The sequence below is a fragment of the Nyctereutes procyonoides genome, unplaced genomic scaffold, assembly GCF_905146905.1.
Source record: "Nyctereutes procyonoides isolate TBG_1078 unplaced genomic scaffold, NYPRO_anot_genome, whole genome shotgun sequence".
Taxonomy (NCBI): domain Eukaryota; kingdom Metazoa; phylum Chordata; class Mammalia; order Carnivora; family Canidae; genus Nyctereutes; species Nyctereutes procyonoides.
In genome coordinates this window covers 48,421,154-48,444,434 of record NW_026575131.1, presented here as the reverse complement: position 1 = coordinate 48,444,434, position 23,281 = coordinate 48,421,154, and the positions used below count along the sequence as shown (strand labels likewise).

The following is a 23,281-nucleotide window of genomic DNA, read 5'->3' as shown; positions in this document are numbered from 1 at the left end:
GGGGGGGGGGGGGGGGGGCGGGGGGCACCAACAGGTGTGCCCTGGGCCCCTCTTGGCCCTGCCCCTCCACACAAGAATCTCCTGCCTCTGTCCCTGAGGCCAGCAGCCTGAGAGCCCAGCTCCTCAAGCCCGCCTCCTCCAGGAAGCCCTCAGGCAAGGGAGAAAAAGGAAGCAGCAAGCCCCAGGGGAAGGTACAAGGACTAGGCTCCAGGTGGGAATGGGCTGTGTGGCCTCAGGCTTCGTTCTTTGCCTCCCTGGGCCTAATTCTCCGTCTCCCCATCTCCCCTCTGGGGGCTAAGAGATAAACCTTGCAGAGGCGGAGCAGGTGCCCAGACCGTGCCCAGCGCACAGCCTTCCCCTGGGAAGGGCACTCTGAGCTCAGAGGGCAGGGTCCTCCCCAAACCTTCCACTCCAGCCCCATCCCCCCGAAGGGCAGCCACTCCTCCCAGGTGCTCCTCCCAGACCCCTCTTTTCCTTTCATCCCCACATCTAACCCCAGCAGCCCCTCCTGCAGAATCTGCTCACCTCTCCCTCCCAGGTCTCGTCCCTGGCCAGGCCCCATCACCTGCCACCTGGTCCCTCCCTCCTCTCCTCCCCACCTCTCAGGTCTCCCCACCCCGTAGCTGCCCAAAGATTGGTCCTCCCACAGCAGCCAGAGGGTGCCCTTGAGCACCTGGGTCAGGGTGCATTCCTCCTTTGCTCAGAACCTTCTAGGACTCCCATCTCACTTAAAGCAAAGGCCCAAGTCCTCCCCCGGGGCCCACAGGCCTTGCACACTCTCTGCCCCATCCCTGCCATCAGCTCCTCCCGCTGTCCTTGCACTCAGCCCCCTATTTCCTGGAAAAAACCAGGCACAGTCCCGTCTCAGGGCCTTTGTACTATTGTTCCCACCTCCCCAGGTACCTGCACAGCTTCTCCCTCACCTCCTCAGGGTCTCTGCTCCAACGTCACCCGCTGGGAGAGGCCCTGCTGGTCCCAGCACTTCTACATCCCATCCTGGCTTTTTTCTCCGTGGCACCCACCACTGGCATGCCAGCCGTGTGTTTTATTTATCTGTTTGTTATCTTTCTCCCACTAGAGGTCAGTGCCACTGGGTGGGGTTTGTCTGATTTGTCAGTTCTCAAGAGTCACTCTGGTTGCCCAGTGGCCCTGGGCCACAGAGGGGTGGGGGCCATTCGAAGCAGCATCTTCCCCCCCCCCCCCGCCCTGCCCCCGGGCCTCCTCCCCGTCTGCCCATCTATCTCCCCATCTACCTGCCACTCCCACCCCACCAGCTCTCCACTCAGCCCAAGCTGAGCTTTGTAAGATGAAAACCCAGTCGTGTCCCTCCCAGCCTACAACCCTCCATGGCTCCCTACTGTCTCGGAGGCCCTAGCTGGCCCCTCAGGCTCTGGGCTCACGTACCTCTCCCTCTCTCACACACACAGTGCCAGGGCTCCTGCCCCTGCCCCACTCTCCCCTCAAGGGGTTCTGCCCCCGGGACTGCCGGCGTCGGTCTCTCCCACAGCCACTCACGGCACAAGGGACCACCACGTTTCGCTCCCCTGATTGGACCTGGGCTCTGCTGCTGAACGTCTGTTGGAAGTTCCCACCAGCTGGGGACTCCCAGGAAAAGCTCCATCATGGTCAGTCTGGCTCTCTGCTGCGTGCCCAGCCCTGGGCAAGAACAAGTACTTGTTAATTTGTTTAATGAACAAAGACAAAGCAGACCCGGGGAACAGGTCATCCATTCAGTGGATAGTTACCTAGTTCCCACTGGGTCACGAGTGCTTGGGAGGAAAATAGGCCTGAAGGAGGGATGTGTGGGGAGGTGTATCTGTAGGTACAGATGTAAGTGGGCTGGTTAGGGAACACCTCTCCCAGGGGCAGACGTGTCACAGAGAAGTGTCACGGAGGTGAGCCCTCTAGGTACCTGGGGGAAGACTATCCCAGGCAGCAGGAACGGCACGTGCAAAGGCCCTGAGGTAGAATCTGCTGGAGCGTGGTGGCTGCGGCCCAGTGAGCACGGAGGAAGAGTGCGAGGAGATGAGGGCAAGGGGAGGTGAAAGGACAGAGCTAGCAGGGCCTTGTGAGTCGAGGGGGGGACACAGGCTTTTTCTCCAAGTGAGGTGGGAGCCAAGGAGGGCTCTGAGCAGAGTGGGGGGACGTGGCCTGACTCGGAAGTTCAGAGACTCCTGCTGCTGCCAAGGGAAATTAGGCTGGGGGGGTGGGGTGGGGGCTGCTGAGAGCAGAGGGCGCGCCCACCCCCAGCCCTTTCTTCTCCCTGTCCACTCAGCCGGCACAGCTGCCGTCTGGCCCCTGCTTCCTTCCTTCACTCTCCTACCAATCACCCAGCAAACCATGTCAACTCCTGTCTTGAAAACCCCCCACACCAGCCCAGCTCTAATGTCTCGGGGCCCCTTCCGGAGCCTTCACTCTGACAGCCCGCTGGGCCTCCCCTTCCCGCTGGCTTCCTGGCCCCCCTTCCTTCCCTGTGTGGTTCTCTCCCACCCAGGAGCCAAAGAGGACTCATGCGGAATATTCCCATCCAGTCTGCTGGGCCGTGACCCCTCCATAGGCCTTCCTGGCCCCACGGACGCGCCTCAGGGCACAAACCCAATTCTTCTGCCCACCCCCCCACCCCCAGGATCAGCCTCCAGCCTCCTCTCTACTAGCCTTGCCCTAACTCGTCTTACCTTTTCCCCTTTGAGCCACCACCTTCTTTCTGGCCTCAGGGCAGGCCTCTCTTCACAAACTCTCTCCCCTCCACTTTATCCCTCCTTCCCTGTCCAGGCTGCAGCTGGGAGGCCACCTCCCCCAGGAAGCCTGCCCTGACTTATAGACTGGCCAGGTGCCTCCTCTAAGCTGCTCACCACAGGAGGTTGGTGCTCCGGGAGGCCCATGGTTCGTTTCCACTTGACACTGTTCACTGCCCATCCCAGAGCCCTGCACATCGGGCATGATGGGAGCACAGCTGAAAAGAGCGGTAGGAGCCAGGGCCCAAGGCAGAGAGTGGGAGGTGGCAGGAGTCCCGGGGCCTCTGGGTGCTGGCAGCGAAGGGGCAGGGTGGGGGATACAGAGACCTGACGGAGGGGGCGAGGACGCCCAGCAGGGCAAAAGGGAAGAGTCCCAGGGTCCTATGTCCAAATCCCAGCTCTGCCCGCTTAGGGCCGTGTGGTGAGGCCCCCATGTTCTCCCCCTGAATTCTGTCTCTCCCCAGGGAAACGGGATGGAAACCTCCTGCGGTGGCCAAGGGGCTCAGACATAACATATGGCAGCCCTACAAGTCCTTTTTAGGGCTCCTTGGTACCAGGCACTGACCTAGGAGCTGGACAGACACCTGTGGATGAGCCAGACACAAGAAACACTAAAGAGCCAATCTTATGAAGTCCTAGTGTTGTGAAGGAATGGGGTCTCTGGGGTGTGTGTGTGGGTGGGCAGTGTAGGTGCGTGTATGAAATTTAAAATAGGCCGCTCTGGGGATCCCTGGGTGGCTCAGCGGTTTAGCATCTGCCTTTGGCCCAGGGTGTGATCCTGGAGTCCCGGGATCGAGTTCCACATCAGGCTCCCTGCATGAAGCCAGCTTCTCCCTCTGCCTGTGTCTCTGCCGCTCTGTGTGCATGTGCATGTCTCATGAATAAATAAATAAAATCTTTAAAAAAAAAAAAAAAAAGGCTGCTCTGGAAAGACCAGACACTTCAACAAAGGCCCACAAAGGTAAGGGAGGAGCCATACAGGTGTCCAAGGAAGAGAAACAAGTTCCTGTCAGGAGGCACAGCCTGTGCAAAGGTCCTGGGGCTGGCCAGCACGTGTCTGAGGACAAGTGAGGAAGGTGGAATGAGCCTGGGGGAGTGGGAAGACGTGAGAGCAGGGAGGTGACAGGGACAGACTGTACCAGATTTGCCATGTCCTTAAGTCTGCCCCATATGGGGCTGCTCCTCTGCTCAGGACAGTGCACCCACAGGTGCCTCAACCTCCACAACCAAGGGCAACTGGGGGGGGGCGCTCTGGGGCAGGAGCTGTCCACCTGTGGCCCCGTCCTGGACTGTCTATGCAGCCAGTGGACTAAGAGTGCTCTCGCCACTTTTAAAGGGCTGTGAAGGAGAGGCAGAGGGAAAATATGCATGAGAGCCGGTGGGCCACCTGCCAGGCTCCTGGATTTACCACCTGGCTCTTCGCAGAGAAAGGCCCCGATCCCTGGTCCTGAGCGGTGGTCCTTAACTGGACGGTTTTGTTCTCTGCCCCAGGCTGTTTGGCAATGTCTGGGGACCTTTTTAGGTGTCTCATCCGGGAGTGGGAGGGATGCTACTGGTATTTAGAGGTGCAGACCACGACGCTGCCCAGGTCCTATGGTACACGGAGCAGCCCCCACAAAGAGTGACTGGCCCCAGTATCCAGACTGCTGTGGCTGGGAGAGCCTGGCCAAGGGAGCCAGCCCTGGGCCCTGCCCTGCCTGCACCACCTCTCTGGTGGCCGGACACCGGCACCCGCTCAGCCTTCCTGGCTTGCCCCTTCCTCACTTCCTCTGAGGGAGGGACACTGGCTATTTTTAACTTTGGGGGGCAGGGCTATTATTAGCCTTGACATCTATTTATTGAAATTTTTATCTTCCCCCAGTTTTGGATTTGGGGGTGGGGAAGCAGGGGGCTCCTGCTCAACTATTTCGCCAGGGCCCACGGAGACTGGAGCAAGCGTGAAGGTCTCGCCCCATGAGAGGGAGAGGCTGGGTCAGTGCCGCAGGAGGGGCTGCTCAGGCCTTGACCCTGGGTTTCCTGTCCCCCACATAGGCTCCTATGTTTCCCATGCCAGGCTCTAAACCCCAGAGTGCACACAGTTCTATGGGCAGGTGGCTCCATATAGGTACCGTCACCCACTGAGGCACCCACGAGGCTACCTCAGAGAGAGCACTCACAGGTGGGCAGGGCAGACAGGTGCAGAGCTGGCTTGGTCAGGCCCCAGGGGCAGCCCTCAATCCCCTCAGAGGGGCGAGGTGCATGGGGAGCCCTAACTATGCGCGGCTGGAGGATTCACCTGGGAGCCTTTAGTCCTTTGACAGACCCCCTCCCATTCACTCAGGTAAGATTTCTTGAACACCTACTGTGGGCCAGGTCTAGGCATCTTGGATCCAAAAACAAACTGAGTAACAAACTCCCTAAGCACCTGGATCCTGGTTGGGGAAACAGATGATGAATAAACACAGGCATAATAAATTAAGAAATTACAGGGTGCAAAAAGCCATCCGTGCTAGGAAAAGTCAGGAGGTAGGTGGGAGGCTGCAATTTTAAACAGGCTGCATGGGGTAAAGGTTATGGGGGGGGTGACATTTGAAGAAGGTGAAAGGGCAAAGGCCTCAAAGATGTCTGGGTGAGAGTCTCAGGTGGAAGAACAGCCAGTGCAAAGGCCCTGGGGTAGAACTGTGCTTAGCATGATGGTGGAGCAGCAAGAGAATGGAGGGGATAAGGTGGTGGGGACGATCATGCAGGGCCAAACCCTAAGACACCCCAATACCTGAACCTGCTGTAGTCGCTGGACGCAGGGACTACTACCTTCCACCTCTGGGGCTGCCCCTCCTGAGAGGACATGTAAGCTTTCTCCCCAAATCCTATGATATGAACCCCTTGACTGAAATTGCTATGTATCACCAGACTCTGAGCTCCATGAGGACAACACTAGGGCACTGTCCCTACAGTGTGGTCTTCACAGTGCCTGGTAGAGAAGGCACATGGCTGTGTTCACGGATCGCATGAAGAAGCACACCCAGCCTCGTTCCAAGGAGCCCCATGTACACATCCCTGGGCAAGTGCACAGATGCAGACCCCGCTCCTGTGTGGAGCCACAGACACACGCAGGGCCACCCACTCTGCAAAATTCACAGCACCAGCACACGGGAGACCCCTACCAACCTAGGACTAGCCTGTTGGACATGTGGTCACACACAGGCTCAGCCAGGTCACCATCCAGAATGCACTGAGATATCTGACAGAGGACTGGATTCTGGGGGCAGTGAGACCCCCCCACCCCCTGTGGCTGTTCTAACAGCCTCCCATCCTGGGACCCTGCTCTCTTCTTTCAACGGGGGGGGGGGGGGGGTGGCCAAGATCCAGCCTAAGAGAAAGGCTGGCTTACTCAGGCATCTCCAGGGTCACTGCAGCCAGGTCAGGTTCCAGACCCAGGGAACTCCCACCCCCACCCCTCAAAGAGGGGTCTGGGAGAGGGGAAGCGTCTGGCGTCTGGAAATCGGATCCTTGAGAGGAGCCCACATAGAAACCAGAGCCTTGTCCTTGGCCACATAGCTTACGAGAGGTAGGAGGGAGCAGAGCCTTGGAGCACCAGCTCCCTCGGCCAGCAGGTGCGGATGGCAGGGGTCTCGCCTGAGTGGCACCCACTCTAGCCAAGCAGCATAACCTCCTGAGATCAGCACTCCCCCCACACCAGATGCCCACACTGGGCCTGAAGCACCTCCTGCTCTCCCACCAGCCTGGGGGTGCAGGGAAGCTGCAAAATCCAGACGCAGGTGGCTCTCACAGGTGGAGGTACCTGGATCAGGAATCCAGACCGCTTGATGCAGACTCCAGAGCAGCCAGGGAACCTGCCGGCCCCTCCCCCACGTGTCTGGAGGGTTCTCCTAGGCCCCCCAGGAGAAGGAGCTCCCCGGGGCACACTGGGAATAGAAACAGGGCTCCGTGAGTCTCCCTTCCACCTCCTCCCTACAGGCACCAGGGCCCAGGTACGCTGGTCCCCACCTCCCCACCCTCCCTAGCCCTGGGTAGCCTCCAAGCCCAAGAGCAGGCATGAGCAGGGGTGATCATGCCTTAAGCCAGCTCCCCAAGAGCAGGGGTTGGGATGGGGATGGGCGCCCCGTGGAGGGATGGCTGAGGGGGCACTGGAGAGCAGGGGTGACAAGGGTGGGGCGGGCTAAGACCCTGCGGGAGGTCACTGGGGAGAGGAGGGAGGCGGCCACACCAGCAGGAGGGCTGGCGCTCGCATGTGAGCATACACGTATGTGGCTCGGTGCATGGGTGCCACTGCCGCCAGCCAGGGAGCGAATTAGTTCCCTTTTCCGCTTTCCAGATGATTTTTCATCTCTGTAATTAATGGGCAAGTCAGTTCTGAACGGCATGGCAGGCAAATTGCTAGTTAGGAAAATCACGGATAATTTTCTCGATATGATAATGAAGGTTGTATTCCTTCTCTTATTCTCCCTGTTTTCATCCTACTTTTAAGTAATAAATTTGGCATTAGTGGGTGGGGAGAGGGGAGGAAGGAGAAGTCACCTGCCCCCACAGGCCCGGGGCCTGACCCAGGCCCACCAGGAGTCCTGAGGCCCTGGCCGCGGGGCAGATGGACGGGGTGAGAGATGGGGCCGCTCCGTGGGGCACCCCAAGACCCCAGCGATCAATTCAGGGGGCCAGACTGAGAAGAGCAGGTGGGGGGGCAGGGAGCCCCCAAGCTGTTAGCTGGGCTGGAGGGGCTGGGTCTAGGGTCGGGTTACAAGCTCAGGCCAGCCCCTGGGGTGCAGGAAGGAAGGGCAGAGACCAACAGCCTCTCTCCAAGAGGGGAGCAGCATTGAGGTCAACAGGCCTGGAGCAGACATCACCCTGGGGAGTCCCCCCACACCTGTCCCCGCACCGTCCAAAGCCTTCTCTGCGGTGACTCCTGTAGCAGCTAAGGGGACAGAGCAAGCAGAAAAGGGAGAGAGAGAAGGAGAAACAGGCAGAGGGAGGCGGAGAGGCGACCAGCCATCTTGGCAGCCATCTTGAACCCCTCCCCCTGCTCCCCCCGGCACACCACATGTTTGGATGTGGGCAGAGAGACCCCGGGCCTGGGTCCTGCAGGCGCCCGGGGGAGGGGGGCCGGCCCCGAGGCTGGGACGCGGGCCACCTGCGCGGCGGCCGGCGGGGAGGGTCACGGGGGCGGCGCGGGTGGGCCTGAAGGTGCACGGAGGTGCTGGGCGAGGATGGGCTGGGCGCTGACCTAGACCGGCCGGGTAGGGTCAGGGCCACGCGGGTGCAGGCAGGGTGCTGTCTTCGGATGGGAGCCAGGGGCGCGCTGGGCCGATGCCTGCAGGGACGTCTCCCGGCCGAGGCTGGGGCACCCACAGCACTCTCCGCCCTCCGTGGTCCGGACTTCTGTCCCAGGACCCTCAGACGCGAGGGTGCCGGCGGAACCCCCACAGCTCCACCCCGTGAACACCGCGGGGAGAGGAGGGCTCTCCCCCGCACAGCCCGAAGCGGGGCGGAGGAAGCCCCACAGCTTTCCCATGCTTAACCCATGCTCCGGGTACCAGGAGCGAGCGAGTGAGCGGGCGAGAGCGGGAGGCCGGGGACGCCGCCGCGGGCGCACCTCCCGACAGCCGTGCCCCCCGCCGCAGCCCGCCGGACACCCGGACAGACCCCTCCCCACGGACCGCGTCTCTGACTCCGGGAGAAAAACAAGCCGCGGCCCAGCATCCTGCGCTGCCAGCCCCCCACGCGGCTCCTCGGGGGCCGGGGCCCGCGCGGCGCGCACACGCACCCTCTCCGCTCACACCCAGACACCTACACAAACAGGGCGCCAAGCACCCGCGCGCACACGCACCGGGGACACGCAGGCACCGCCGCGCCGCTTCCCCACAAAGGCTGGCGCGCGCGCGGGCACACGCAGCCACGCGCGGGCACACTCGCGGTCCCCTCCCCCCGCCGGCACCCCGCGGCCGCCCATCCGCACCCCCGCGTCCCCGGCGCCCCGCTGGGGGCCGCCCCTCCTGACCCCCGAGCCGCTGGGAGCCGCTGGGAGCCGCTGGGTACCAAGCGCAGGCCGCCCCCGACTCCCCTCCCGCTCAGGTGCGGGGAGTCGCGGCTCCAGCGTCCCCTCCCCCTCCGCGGCCCGGACAGGCCTCGCGGCCGTCCCCCGCCCCCCCCGCCCCAGCCCGCACACCTGGCCCAGGTGCGGCGTCCCCCTCGCCCTGGGCCCGCAGACACTCACCTGTCCGGCGCCGCTCTGGGGTCGGCCCTGCGCGTCTCTCCTGCGGCTCCGCGAACCCCGGCCCCCCGCCCGGCACATCTCCCGGAACCGGGGCGGGGGGGAGAAGGGTGAGGGGTGGCGGGGCGAGGGCGGCCTCCGTGTCCCTCCTTCCCCCGGCCCAGCACCGCCGTCACTCGCCAAAAATTAAAAAAAAAAAAAAAAAAATTAAAAAAAGAGCGGATTACACAGCTCCAAAGGCGGCCCCCTCGCGGCGGCGGAGGATCGGGGCTGGGGGCGAGCGGGTCCGCGCCCCTCCCGGAGAGGGAGGCGGCGGAGGCGGCGGGGCGGGGGCGGCGTCAGAGCTCCGGGGGCTGGGGCGAGGCGGAGCCCCCCGAGGCGGCGCCGACAGCGGCCCGCATCTCCCCCGCAGCTCCGCGGCCCCGACGGAGGCGGCACGTGTGCGCCCAGGCGACTTCCCAGCCCCCTCCGACGGCGGCGGCGGCGGCGGCGGCGGCCGAGGGGTTAACGGGCCAGCCCGGGCGCCCCTGCAGCCCCCCGCCGCCCGGCGGCGCCGCTCCGGGGCCCGCGCGGCCCCATCCGCCGGGGCCTCCTCGGCAGACGGCGGGGCGGAGGCGCCGCAGCGCCAACAGCTCCCGCGCCGACGGCTCGGGCTCCCCGCAGTGGCCGCGGGGGGCTCGGGTTGGGGGCGGGCGGCGCGGAGCTGGGGGGGCGCGGCTGGAAGCGGGCGCGGCGGCGTCGCGCCCCCGGGGCGGCCGGAGGGGGGGGCGCCGGGCCGGGCCCGTGGGCACCGCAGGACGCGCGGACCGAGCCGGCGCCGGGCACCAGCAATGACAAGCCGCCTGCTCGCCCCTCTCCCCGACGCACCCGCTCCGGGAGGGGGGCGGCGGGCGCGCGCAAAACCCGGCCCGGAGCCGCCGCCGGGGATCGGCCGCCGCCACCAGCGCGAGCGCACCGGGGGCCGAACCGAAAACCCGGCCTGGACTTCCTCCCCTTGGCCTCCTCCGGGCCCCTCTGGAAAAGCGGAGAGAGGGAAGGCGACGTGCTGGGTCGCTGCGTCGGAACGGGGAGTGGGGGAAGGGAGACGGGCGCAAGGAAGAACCGGAGAGGATTTCGCCGCCAGTTAAGTAAAGGAGAGGCGCCGAGCCCGGCGGAGGGAGAAATGGAGGAGCTCTGCAAGGGGTATGCAAAACCCGGATTGGATTAGACAGAGATGGGAGGAAGGGGGGCGGCGGCGGTGTAGCTGCGACAGGGCCAAATGCACCCGGGGCACGCAAATTTGGGGCCGGATTCATCCTCGGGAGACGGAGTAATGCGTCATGCCTAATGCAGTGGGAACAAGCAAGACCCGGCCTAGAATTCCTAGACCTGGGCTCGCAGGGGGCTTCAGGAGGGGGCTGCTGAGTGGCCGGGGCGGCACGGGCTGCCCCAGCCTTTCTGGCAGAGACGTGCAAGAGGGAGGGGCAAAAGGAGGGCTGGACTCTCGCACGGAGGGATCCGGAGCGCTGGCTGCAGCGAAGCCGGTTGGTAAAAGCGGCTTCAGGATCCAGGGGCGCTGCGAGGGGAACGCGTTGAGGAGGCCGCTACCCTGGGAGACCAGACCTACAATAAAAGACGAGGGAGGGATGCAAAGCCTGGACTGGAATACGCGGGACAGGACAAGACCCCAGGAGCAGATCCTGGGCGACCAGACAAGGGCTTGGAGCTGACGGGGCAGCAGGAGCGGGGAGGGGAGTGTGAGGTGGAGGTTGTATCTATAAACGCCTGAAAAGTCTCGCTTTGGGAGGGGACGCGGACTTGGAGGGAGGCGGGGTGGGGGGGACGGGTGGGGGGGGGGAGGGCGGAGAGAAAAAAATTGCATTTTAGATTCTCGGCCGGAGCTAAAACCCGGTACGGAATTCCACAGCCCTGCCACTACACTGCAGCTGGCGGACTTGCAGAAGTAGGGCAAGGAACCAGAGGGTTCCTAGGCATCTGGCTGAGTGAGGTGAGCGGCAGGTTCCAGGCTGAAGCTGCAGAGGGAGCCCCGCACCCCCTCTCCAGGGTGGGGAAGGCTGCCCAACCTGGCTCGGATCCCCAAAACCAGAGTGTCACTGCCAAGACCCACAGTGGGGGCTATAAAACCGGGCCCCAGGCCAAAAATAAGCACTTCAGCAGAATAGATAACTCAGTGCCAGGTGGGGGCTGGGGGTGGGGGGTAGTGGAGGGGTGAGGGCTACTGGAAGGTCCTGAGAGGTAAGATCCGGTTAGGATCTCAGGAGACAGGACCTGGAAGCCTGGCCGCTGGCTCGGTTTTATGAAAGATGGGTGCAACTCTGGAGTGTAGGATGGGGAGGAGCAAATCCCTGGTTTGGAATCTCGGGGAAGGGAGTCCAGCCAATGGAGGCCTAAATAGTAAAGCAGCCAGCGCAAGCAAAATCCAAAGTCCTGGCTGAATCTTGGTGGGTCCAGAGTGGGCATTTGTAGGGTGGGCTGTGTTGTGGAGAAGTAGGGCAGACAAATCCGGATCTGGATTAGAGAGGAAGGGAATAAGTTGAAGAAGGAGAGGAGGGCAAGCTCCCCATGTCTGTCTTCAGGAAAGAGAATGCATTGCCACCCAAACTTGGCTCTGCAGAACAGGTGATGAATAGGGTGGAAAGAGCAGTGGGAGGGTTTGAGGTGGTAAATACACAAAACTTGGGGCAGACTTGGATGGGAACTCTGAGTATCTAAGAAAGCCTACATGGAACATCTGTAAGCAAATTGACCCAGCCTCTAAGAACCCTCCAAGAAGCATATCATGGGGGAAACACAGAGACAGTGGACTTCCAGGCCTGCTGAGTGACAGGGGACAACCTGCACAGCAACCTATTGCTTCCCCCCCTGCCCCCCTTTATGGAGAGCCTTTATTCCAGGACCAGGCAGGGATTTTCATAGCTCAGAACCTCCGGGACACGTCAGGCCCTATAAAATTCCTAAAACAAGGGAGAGAGGGTAGGTGGGCCCCCTCTGTTCCCCCTTCATGCCCAGGACTCCATGGCTGTAGCGCTCTGGCCTTGAATCTGGGTGGTGAGGCCCAACGACTGGATCTGAGAGAAAATTGTGATGAAAGCAGAGAGTGGTGGATGGAGAAAGGATTCCACCTATCTGTGGTTCCTTGACTTCGGGACTGTGGGGCGTGCGGATGGGGAAGGGGGGTGTGTCTCACCCGCCAGATGCCTCAGTTTCCCACTTTGAGATATATCAGCAGCACCTGATGGGACCCAGGGAAGGTTTTGGGATGCTGGGGAGTGGGGGGAACAATGCCAGCGTTCTATAAACCCAGCAGGATGGGAAGGGAAAAGAATGTGCTGCTTAGAGAGACACCTGGACATCTCCAGGGCCCTCTGGCTCCGAGCCTCCTCCCTCCACCCCACCCCCACACCTGGGCCCTGAGCAGCCCATTCCCCATCCCCCCACCCCCCATCCCCCACACCAGCAGAGTAACCCTAGGACTCTGAGCTTGCCTAGAAGGTGAGGTGGTTCTAACTTGAGTTCTCCGGGGACTGCGAGAAGGGGCGGCTTTTACTTGTAAAAAAACGAAGGGGTGGCATGCTTTAAGGGACTCCCGGCTCAGTTTGAAAAAATCCCAGCCAGGACCCCCTCCCAGCCCCTCCTAGTTCTCCTGCTCTTGCTCTCAGCCCGGATACGTTAGCCAGCGCCATTCCATCCCGGTCTTCTGGCCTCGCGGGCAAGGAGCTCAGGAGGCAAAGGATGGGGAGAGAGAGTGGGGGCGCAAAGGATCCCTCACGACCCCCCCACCTTGCCAAGCCCCGGCTGCGCAGGCGCAGTGGAGGCTGTGAGAACTGCCCGGCTCCGGGAACCCAAGCGTCCGCGCGAGCGCGCAGTCTTGCCACGGCGCCGCTTGCCCTCCACCGTGCGTGGTCGGTACCGGCGCCCCGGACCCCCACTCCCTAGGGTGGGGGTGACCCTCGCTTCGGGCGTCCTACCCCTGCCCAGCGTGCCCCGCGCCTTCGGCACCCCACATTCGGTGCACCCTTAATGTACAGAAAACCCCGCACCAGGGTGTCCCCCCGAGGGCAACTCACGTTCTGATCCTCCCATCTGGGGGACCCTGCACGCTGCGCACCTTAGCACCTAGGGCATCTCGGCTTCAGACATGGCTCAACTCACCCGTGCCCTCCGTCCCCACCCTGTGCCCTGTCTCGGACCCCCATGTCCGGTTCCCCGCTCCTCCACCCTCCCGTTTCCAATGCCTGCAACCTTGGCCTCAGGCCTGGAGCCCTGGGTCCCTGTGTCCTGCCTCAGGCTCCCTAGGTCCTCAGTGCCTGCTGAGGTCCTGAGTGCCAGGCCAGACCTTATAACACACGTGAGAGACGTTGGGGGAGACAGTGGATGGGGATGAAACGGTGCTCCTGGACTCAGGAGGAAGTGACCAATGCCCAGGCCTCCAGTGCTCGCCAGATGCGCCCAGCTGGGCCTTTTCCTAGAGCCCACTCAACACAGGATGCCCAATCCTGCAGGTCATTGTACCATTCGGTTCATATATTCCCTCCTTCCATTTATTCCTCAAACACAGAGTGCAGAGGAACTTTCTTGCCCTTAGTGTGGGCATGGGGCTATGCGTTCAGAAAGCCCTAGTGCCCCCAGAACAAGACTGAAAGCTCTCTCAGGGGCATTCTGGTTCTAGTAGGTAAGGCAGACAAAGGAGGTATGCTGGAATTAGCCCTGGAAAGTGAGCAGGGTGCTGGAGAAGTGGATGGCAGGTGTTCAAGCCTTGAGGGGTGAGCAGGCGGGGCTCCGTGTGCCCTTGGCCCTCCTGGGGGCTCACTGTACCACACCTTGGGCAATGTTCAAACCCCATCCCATCCTATACCCTCACTCAAGTGAAAAGCAAGGTAAAAAAAGGTCTCAGAATTGGGTCAGGAGGATAGAGTGTGGGCAGAGTTAAATCAACTGCTGTCTTTGGGGGTGGGAGGATTTAGCTAGTTGACAAATATCTATTGAGCACCTACTGTATGCCAGGCACTGTACTAGTTGCTGGGGACACAGTGGTGAACAAGGCAGAAGAGATTCTCTGCTCTTGGGGCTGACATTCTAATAAAAAGGATAGATGAGAAATCAGACAAGCAAAAGATATAGGATGTCAGATGATAGTGCTATGGAGAAGATTAAGGAAAGAAGGCAGGGGGCATGGTGGTAGCTGCAATTTTAGACAGGGGAAGTCAGGGAAGCCTCCTCTAAGAAACTGAGATTTGGATAAAGACCTAAAGAGGCAAGGGAGGAGTCATGGGGGAAGGGTGTTCCAGGCAGGAAGAAGAGCCTGAACAAAGGTCCTGAGGCAGAAATATGCTGGGTGGGCAAAGGATCTATGATATGACTTGTGTGACTGGAGGGAGGGAATGAGGGGGAAAGAGGAGGTGAGGTGGGGAGATAATGGGACAGATTCGGTGAGGCTCTCTGAGGATGAGACATTTGAGCTGAAACCTGAAAGCTGAGGTGCCCATCACGTGTGATCCAACAAGAGTGAACAGCAAGTGCAAAGGCCCTGCAGTTGCAACAGGCAGGACTATTTGAAGAGCACAAGGGCCAGCATGGTGGGACCAGGAGGCAGAGCCTCAAGGGCCATGAGGAGGATCTGTATTGGATTCTCAGTGACAGGGGGAGCCAACGGAGGGGTGGCTATGAGCAAGGGAATGGTGTGTTGCTATTCAATGTTTAGCAGGTTATAGGGGTGGTTCCCCAATAAAAACAACATAGAATTACCATATGACCCAACAATCCCACCCCCCGAGTGTATACTGAAAGAATTGAAAGCAGGTATCAAATAGATATTAGTACACCAATGTTCACAGCAGCATTATCCACAAAAGCTAGAAGGTGGGAACAGCCAAATGTCCATCAAAGATTGAGCAGATAAACAAAATGTTGGATCTCCACGCAGGGGAATACTATTCAGCCATAAAAAGGAATGAGGTCTTGACACATGCCACAATGTGGATGACTCTTGAAAACTCTATGCTGAGTTAAAGAAGCCAGACACACCAAAGGCCAGCTGTTGTAAGATTTCATTTATATGAAATATCCAGAAGAGCTAAATCCATAAAGACAGAAGCAGATTAATGGTTGCCGGGGTCTAGGTGGAGGAGGGTAGGCCACAAACTGCTAATGCGTACAAGTTTCCTTTGGGGGAATGGAAAGATCTGGAATTAGATAGAGGTGGTGGTCGCAGATGTACTAAATGCCAGTGAATTGTTCACTTGAAAATGGTTAGTGGTTCATTCTGTTATACGGATTTTACATCTGTTAAAACAAAGTTACAGGGGAGATTTGAGAAGGAGCCAGGAGATACGGGGAGGTGGCTGCCATCATCAGTCCAGGTGAGAGGCGACAGAGGCCTGGGACAGGATGCTAGGGCAAAGTGGTCAGATCTGAGGCATAGCTTAGAGGTGGAGCCAATAGAACCCCTTTAACTGTTGCACTGCCCCCCCAATCAGGACTGATAAAATGTCACCTCTTGACCCACCACTGAAAACTGTAGGCGCCCCACCCCTCTCAGTCCCGAAAAGGAAGCATAGGGGGTGCAGCCTGAGCAGCGGGCCGGCGGGAACGGTGGTGGGTTCCCAGTTAGGTACCAACTGGGAGGGGCGCCCAGCTGCGCTACCCTCCCCGGCCGCTAGGGGCCGCTGCCCCGCTGCTCTGCGGCCGCCAGGTGAGGAGGCCCCGCCCCTTCCCCCCTAGGTGCGCGGGAGGCGCGGCCGCGGGGCGGGGGGAGGAGGGGGAAGAGCGCCGAGGCGGCGGAGGAGCTGCAGGCTGGGGGCACCGAGTGGGAACCAAGGGAGCGTGTCTGAGGTGGGGGCTGCTGAGAGGAAGGAGGAAGCGAGCCTAGGGGAGGTTGGAGGTGTGAGAAGATGAGGGAGGAGGAGTCAGGATTCTTGGGGAGAGGAGGTGTGAGCAGGGGAGATCTGAGGGCTCAGATGGGAGAGCGGAGTTGGGAGGAGACCACCCGGGGCGCGCAGGGCAAAGCCGGGGGGGGGGGGGGGGGGGGAACAGGTGAGCAGGTGAGGAGTCTGAGTCCGAGAAGCGAAGGAATTATTGCCTTGGGGACTTGACTGGGGGACATTTGGACAGTGTTTAGGGACAGCTGGAATGGTTGGGGGTGGGACGACCTGTGGGAAGTTAAGGACCCCAGGGAGGGGGCCCTGCGCTTGGCCAGCCTGGACTGGTATGGACTGGGTTGGGGGAGAGACTTCTCAGGCCCTGACCCCTTGGGCCAGCCATGGGGAAAGAGCTTCTGAGGATGAGGTGTGTCCGCTCAGCTCATCCTGGGAGCCCAGCTTGCTTCTGCAGAGGGTATGGCCAGGTAAGTGGTTTATTCCATCTGGCAGGAGGGCTCTCCCTCTCTCCCCATCATGCCCCATGGCCAGCATTCCCTGTGCATTGAGCCAGTGGTGGGCAAATGGCAGTGAACAAGACAGATGCAGTTGCAGTTGGCTTGGAGCTGACAAAAGATTATCAGTACAAATGTGAGCCATGGAAGACCAGTGGGGACTATGGGAGAGTACCCCCAAGAGGCCCTCCCCAGCCAGAGGGCTCAGAGAAGGCTGCTCTGGGGAAGTGACCCCTAAACAGACAGCAAGAACCCAGAAACTGAAAAATAGAGGTCTAAAGGGACGCAGGCTCTGTGAGATGGAGTGGAATTGAGAAGGGAGATGAGGGTCCCATGAAGGTCAAGGCCATGGCCACAGGAGGGTAGAAAGGGATTCCTGACCTTGCACGGATCCAGGAGAGGTGCCACAAAGCCAAATGCAGACCCAGACCGGGGAACAAAAACACAGAAATGAGGCAGGTGTGAGGCAGCGAGGAGGGAGGGTGGCAGCTGTGGAGAGGTGGAAACGCACCCCCCCTTTTAAGCCAGCAGCCACTTGCTACTACTTAACTCCAGCTGAGTGCTACCACGTGCAAACTCAGACTCGGAGTTGCCAGAATAGATTCTTCAAGAGAAGCCAGAAGTCAGGATTTTTGTGCAACATCCCCCGAGCTTTAACTATTACCGACTGGTCTACTAAGGTTAAATTGCTCCAACCCAGCAATTCCATTCCTGGGTTTATTCCCATTGGGGACAGGCACTTATTGCGACCAAGAGACACATTCATCATCGTCAAACTCTGGGCACCAGCATGTGCCATCGACTGGCAAAAGGGAAATAACTGTCTATTTACACAATGGAATACAATGCAGTGATGAAAAAGACCGAACCAGGAATGTGTGGAGAGCCTTACGCACAATGAATCTCAGGACATGACATTGAGCAAAAGAATAAGACACAATTAGGGTGCACTTCATGGTCCCATTCCATGACGTTCAGGGACAGGCAGAAGTAATCTATGGGGTCCAGGAACCTCAAGTTTTCCTAAGTGTAGACCACTGACATTTGGGCCTGGATGATTCTCTGCTGTGGGAGACCTATGCCCTGCATTGGAGGATGCAGAGAAGCATCCCTGGTCTCCCCCCACTAGATGCCAAGAGCAGATCCCCAGTTGTGGCATGTCTCCCTTGAGTGGTGGGGTACAATCACTTCAGGTGAGGGCCACTGGGAAAGTGATGCTTTGGGGGTGGGGCCATTCACTGGAAAGTAGCCTCAGGGAGCCTACAAGAGGCTGGAATATTCTATATCTTGCGCTAGGCGGTGGTGACAAGGATGGAACGTTTTTTTTTTTAATTCGGTATTCTTAAGCTATATTCTTAAAAAGTACGTGCTCCACAGTAAAAGAGTTAACCCTACAACATGAATGACCCTTGAAAACATTATGCCAAGTGAAAGAAGCCAGACACAAAAGGCCACAGATTGTATGACTCCATTCATAAGAAATGTCCGGAATAGGCAAATTCAGAGAGACAGAAATTAGATCAGTGGTTGATCAGGGCTGGAGGAGGGGGGTGGGGAGTGTCTGCTCGTGGGTATAGGGTTTTCTTTGGGGCGATGGGAATGTTCTGGATCTAGATACTGGTGATAGCTGCGCAACACCTGAATATGCAAAAAATCATTGAGTTGTACACTTTAAAATGGTTAATCTAATGTGGGGTGAATTATACCTTTAAAAAGAAATTATTTTTTAAAAATGTTAATTGGGCAGCCTGGGTGGCTCAGCAGTTTAGTGCCACCTTCAGCTCAGGGCCTGATCCTGGAGGCCTGGGATCGAGTCCCATGTCAGGCTCCCTGCATGGAGCCTGCTTCTCCCTCTGCCTGTGTCTGTTCCCCCCCCCCCCTTTCTCTCTCTCTGTCTCTCTGTCTCTCATGAATACACAAATAAATAAATCTTAATAAAACAAAAATAAAATAAAATAATAAAAATTAAAAAAATGTTAATTCACATGAGCTGTAAAAACAGGGCCCTAGGCCAGCTAGCCATTTTGTGTCAGAGGGAAGGGAGGCATCACTGTCTGGAGAAAGGTGGAGCAGGGGCTGTGGGCATTCTTGGGGAGCGAGGGCTAAAGTAGCTTGGAGTCAAAGAAGCCTGCCTCAGCTCAGGGGACCGCTCCTTCTCAACCCAACCTGTCAGGCCTGGAAAGAAATGGGCTGCAGGTCAGAGGCCGGCCCTGCAGACTGTGGACTGGAGTGTCGAGTTCTGGCATCTGAAGGAGAAATGACAACCACTCAGCCCAGCCTTGTGCCAAAGGGATGATCGGTGGTGCTTGCCGGGTGTTCTCTGCAAGCTCAGGGGAAGGTGGGGGGCTCACCCCAGCCTTTTGGCAGCCCACAGAGAAGCAGCCTTCCTCAGGGCCCGGCCTGCATTGGAAACAGAGGGCCATCAGATGGCACTGGGGCCTCTGCTTCCCCTCCTGGAGAGGAAACAACCCCCCTTCATCCCCAACTGTAGGCCAAGGGGTAAGGGGTGGGTGTCCAAGGTCTGGTCATCCACTGGCTTCCAAAGATTGAGTGAGCGAAGAGAGAAGAAAGCAAGGCAAGACTCCAGAAGGCCGTGGAGTCTGTACTGCACTGAGTGGTGGCCCCCGTCAAGATATGTCCACCCAGAACCTGTGACTGTGACCCGATTGGGGAAAAGGGTCTTTGTAGATGTAATTAAGTTATGGATCTTTTGATGAGATCATCGTGGATCAGGGTGGGCCCTGAATCCAACGACAAGTGTCCTGAGAGGAGAAGAGAAGGGGAGAGGACACAGAGAAGGCCACATGGAGGCAGAGGCAGAGCTTAGAATGCTGTGGTCATAAGCCAAGAACCACCAGAAGCTGGAAAGGGTAGGGAAGACCTTCCCCTAGAGCCGGTGGAGGGAGCACTAACCCTGTGGTCACCTGGTTATCAACTTCTGGGCTCCTTCAGCTCCAGTCATGATCCCGGGGTCCTGAGATCAAGTCCTGCTTCAGGCTCCCTGCTCAGTGGGGAGTCTGCTTCTCCCTCTCCCTCTGCCCTTCCTTCCTGCCCATGCTCACTCACACTCATTCTCTAAAATAAAAAAAAATCTTTTTTTTAAGCTTTTTTAAATTTATTATTTTTATTTATGATAGTTACACAGAGAGAGAGAGGCAGAGACACAGGCAGAGGGAGAAGCAGGCTCCATGCACCAGGAGCCCGACGTGGGATTCGATCCCGGGTGTCCAGGATCACGCCCTGAGCCAAAGGCAGGCGCCAAACCGCTGCGCCACCCAGGGATCCCTTTTTAAAGCTTTTATTTATTTATTCATGAGAGACACACAGAGACAGGCAGAGACACAGGCAGAGAGAGAGGCCTATGCTCCTCATGTGGAACCCGATACGGGCCTGGGGCCCAGGACCCCGGGATCACGACAGGAGCCAAAGACAAACGCTCAACCACTGAGTCACCCAGGTGCCCTTAAATAAAATCTCTAAAAGACAAAAAACAAACAAACAAAAAACTTCTTATCTCCAGAACTGAGAGAATCAATTCCTTGTTTTAAGCGGCCCTGTCTGTGGTACTTTGATACTGCAGCCTTAGGCAAGGAATACAGGCCACAAACATGTATGAAGCCCCAACAGGGGCTTGCGGTACAGTGGGCGAGCCCAGGAATCAATCGCTCCCATATGCTGACACCTCCGTCACTGGAGAGGAGTGACAGAGATGGGTATGCGGTGGGGTGGAGGGCCTCCTGGGAACCCCTCACAGCAGAGGCGATGACACAGAGCTGAGCCACAACCCATAGGCGACAGCAGGTAATCCAGACACGCCAAACAGCCAAATTGAGACCAACCGTGTCAGCCACGGCACAGCTGACACTCAACATCGGGGCCGGGGAGCCAGTAAGGAGTGGTAGGGACTGTGGTGAAGAATGATGATAATTGTTAATATTTATCAACACTTACTAAGCCTTTTCTTATACCATATTAACTCATGTAACCCCTGGCAGGAAACACACGATACATTCATAGTGGGTATAAATACCCTCGCTCCCGGCTTCCCCTACCTCTGGAGTCCTCAATGGCTGAAGCCAGCACAAGCCAGAGGACCTGGGAGCCGTCAGTGAAGTCCACAAAGCCCAGTCTCCTGGGACACCAGGCTGGATGGAGAATTGATCCAGGTGAGCAAGTGGAAGGTTCCAGAACAGGAAGGCTGAGTGATTCCAACCTGGGCAGTCTGGGTCCAGAGTCCCCTTAACTACTCACCACGTGAGAACCAGAACCAGCAAACCAGTGCCCTCTCCTCAGGGCGCCACCCTTGCTTGCTGAACACCCCCTGCTGGGAATGTGACCTCAGCTCCTCAGCGGCAGTATCTTTTGATGGAAAGCCAGGAATCCAGATTTTTATGCAACAGTTACCTGTTATTTAAAAACTGGCAACTCATTACAATTTGTTAAAATCCTGCAGGGACCCAGCACATCACATAGGTGGGCTGGCCTGGTCTCTGGGTGTCCAACCCCGGGGCTCAGGAGGTGGACATGGAGTGGGCAAGGCATCCAGGTGCCCAAATCCAGAGGTTCAGAGAGGTGGCTACACAAAGCATTCTGGGTGAGATGAGGACCACATGAGAACTGGGTTTGAGGGTCCCTGGGTGGCTCAGCGGTTTGGTGCCTGCCTTTGGCCCAGGGTGTGATCCTGGAGTCCCCGGATCGAGTCCCACGTCGGGCTCCCTGCATGGAGCCTGCTTCTCCCTCTGCCTTTTTCTGTGTGTCTCTCATGAATAAATAAATATTTTTTTAAAAAAAAGAGAGAGAGAGCTGATGGGTTTGACTAGAAGGTGCCTGGGGTCAGGGCAGGGGCTGGGCATTTTTGGGGATGGAAGTGAACAGGTGTTTTGGGTCTAAACTGGGAAGGGCCATTGGAGCCAAGCTAACAGGTTTCAGTTTGGAAGGAGAGAAGCCACCGATGGCTTTTAAACAGCTACATGACTCAGTCATGTTCCTCTCTTCTCCCCATCACCCCAAAGCTGGCCGTGGATCAGGCTTTCTTTGGGGAGGGTGAGTAAACGAACGAAACAAATGAAAGAGCCCCCGTTCTTTCAGTGTGCTCACAGTTTGGTGGGGAGGGTGGATGCATAAATAATGTCAGGGTATGATGCACTGGTACTGGTGGGTTAGCCCGTTTCCGCAGACATGTCAGCAACTACGTGTATCACACGCCAGGGACGAAGGGACAGGGTAGGGTCCTGCCTTGGAGGGACCAGCCTTTGGATGGGGGAGGAAATAAAGGGGGAGGGAAATCCCAGGTGATGATAGCAGAAGGGGCTCAGGTCAGGCGGCCCTGCAGGCCCAGGAGACACAGTGGGCTCCTCCTCCCCTGGGGCCCAGCAGCCTGGCCCGGCCTCCCACTCCCCTGTCACCCCCATCACACCACCAGGAAAAAACCCACGGCTGACATGGATTCCTAACACCAAGCCTAAGCAGGGGGAGAGAGAGGAGAAAAAACACCCATCTGTTCTCTCTCTGATGGAACACGATTCTTCACCCAGTGCTTAAACCCGGCGCTTCTCCTCCCATTTCCTCTCAGCAGCCGCGGTGACGCGGTATAAATCGCTGCAAATGGGTTTTCCCGCCGGTAGCCGTGTTGTTTTAATAATGGTTCATTTTCTGCTCCAGGAAAAAATATTCTGTCGAGAAATTGGGGACGGGGAAGGAGGGGAGGGCTCGTTCTGTGTATATGTGAGTGTGTGTGTGTGTGTGCGTGCGTGTGAGCGCACGCGTGTACATGCAAGAAGATTCTGGAACATCCTGCTGAGACACCAAGTGACCTGTCTGGTTGGGTGATGCTGGTCTGAGGCCCAATGCATCCCCCTCACCCGGGCAGAAGAATTTGTTGGGAAACTGCCTAGGCACATTTATTGAGCGCCTACTATATCCATGCCTGAACCAGGTACAAAGGGACACAGTGATCTCCCGGGGCCTGCCCTTTCTAGGCTCACATTCTAGAAGCGGGGAGAGCAACATTAAAAAAAATGCAAAACTATGTAATACAATAATGGAAACCATTCACAAGGGAGTATCGGGTGAGACAGGAATGGATAACAGGATCTTGGTATAACTGAGGCTTCCATGCCTCCTACCCCGAACTGCAAGAGGGACCCTCAAACTGAGACTGGAAGGATAGATGGATGGAATTGCAGGAGAGAATGCCACTCAGGGCGAGGGAGCTTTCTGATCTGAGACCTTATTTGGATATAGGGTCTTTGCAGCTATCACTAGCTAACATGCCATGCCATATCATACTAGAGCTAGGGTGGGCCCTGAATCCAATGACAAGTGTCTTTCTAAGAGGAGAGGACACACGGGGAAGACAGAGCTGAAGACTGAAGGGATGTGGCCATGTGCCCAAGAATGCCAAGGAATGTCTGTGGCTCCCAGATGCCAGGAGAGAAGCAAGCAAGGATCCTGCTCTGGAGACTTCAGAGGGAGGATAGCCCTGCGAACATCTTGATTTTAGACTTTTGGCCTCCAGAACCGTGAGACAATACACCTCTGTTCTTTGAAGCCACCAAGCTTGTGGTAACTTATTACAGCAGGCCTGAGAAAGGAACACAGTTGGGATCTCCAGAAGAGACACCCCAATCTGAGTGCAAGTGCTTTACCTGGGGGGCAATGGCAGGAAGCATTGGTAGCGGAGAGGGGAGGCGAAGTAGGGAAGGGAGGACACCCAGCAAAGACTGTATCCACAAGCAGGTCAACCTGGGATATCTTGGGTTTAATCTCTATGGAGGCTTATGGCACATGCACCCCAGAATTACCTCATGTGAGCGGTGAGGGAGCTGGGTTGTTTATCCACCCACATCCAGCCTTCATTGGGTGAGGTATGCTAGTGGGGGGAATGGATCCTCCAGGACTTTTGGCTGCCCCAGACAAGCCTGAGCTGCCTCTGCAGCCAGAGAGAGCCCCCAGGCAAAGAGTTATAGGTGC

The 23,281-nt window shown here is 58.1% G+C and overlaps 1 protein-coding gene across 2 annotated transcripts in view; it reads right to left on the bottom strand.

Moving 5' to 3' along the window:
* ADGRL1 (adhesion G protein-coupled receptor L1) overlaps window positions 1-20,512 on the bottom strand; it is a 52,657-nt gene extending 32,145 nt beyond the window's left edge. Inside the window, exon 1 of one of the 2 annotated variants that reach the window (XM_055344902.1) lies at window positions 20,362-20,512. The gene's annotated coding sequence lies outside the window, so the exon portion shown is untranslated. Of the gene's footprint in view, window positions 1-6,516; window positions 6,628-20,361 lie in introns of those variants that run through there. The other variant, XM_055344903.1, reaches the window with a different exon arrangement.
* Between the last annotated feature and the right edge of the window lie 2,769 nt (window positions 20,513-23,281).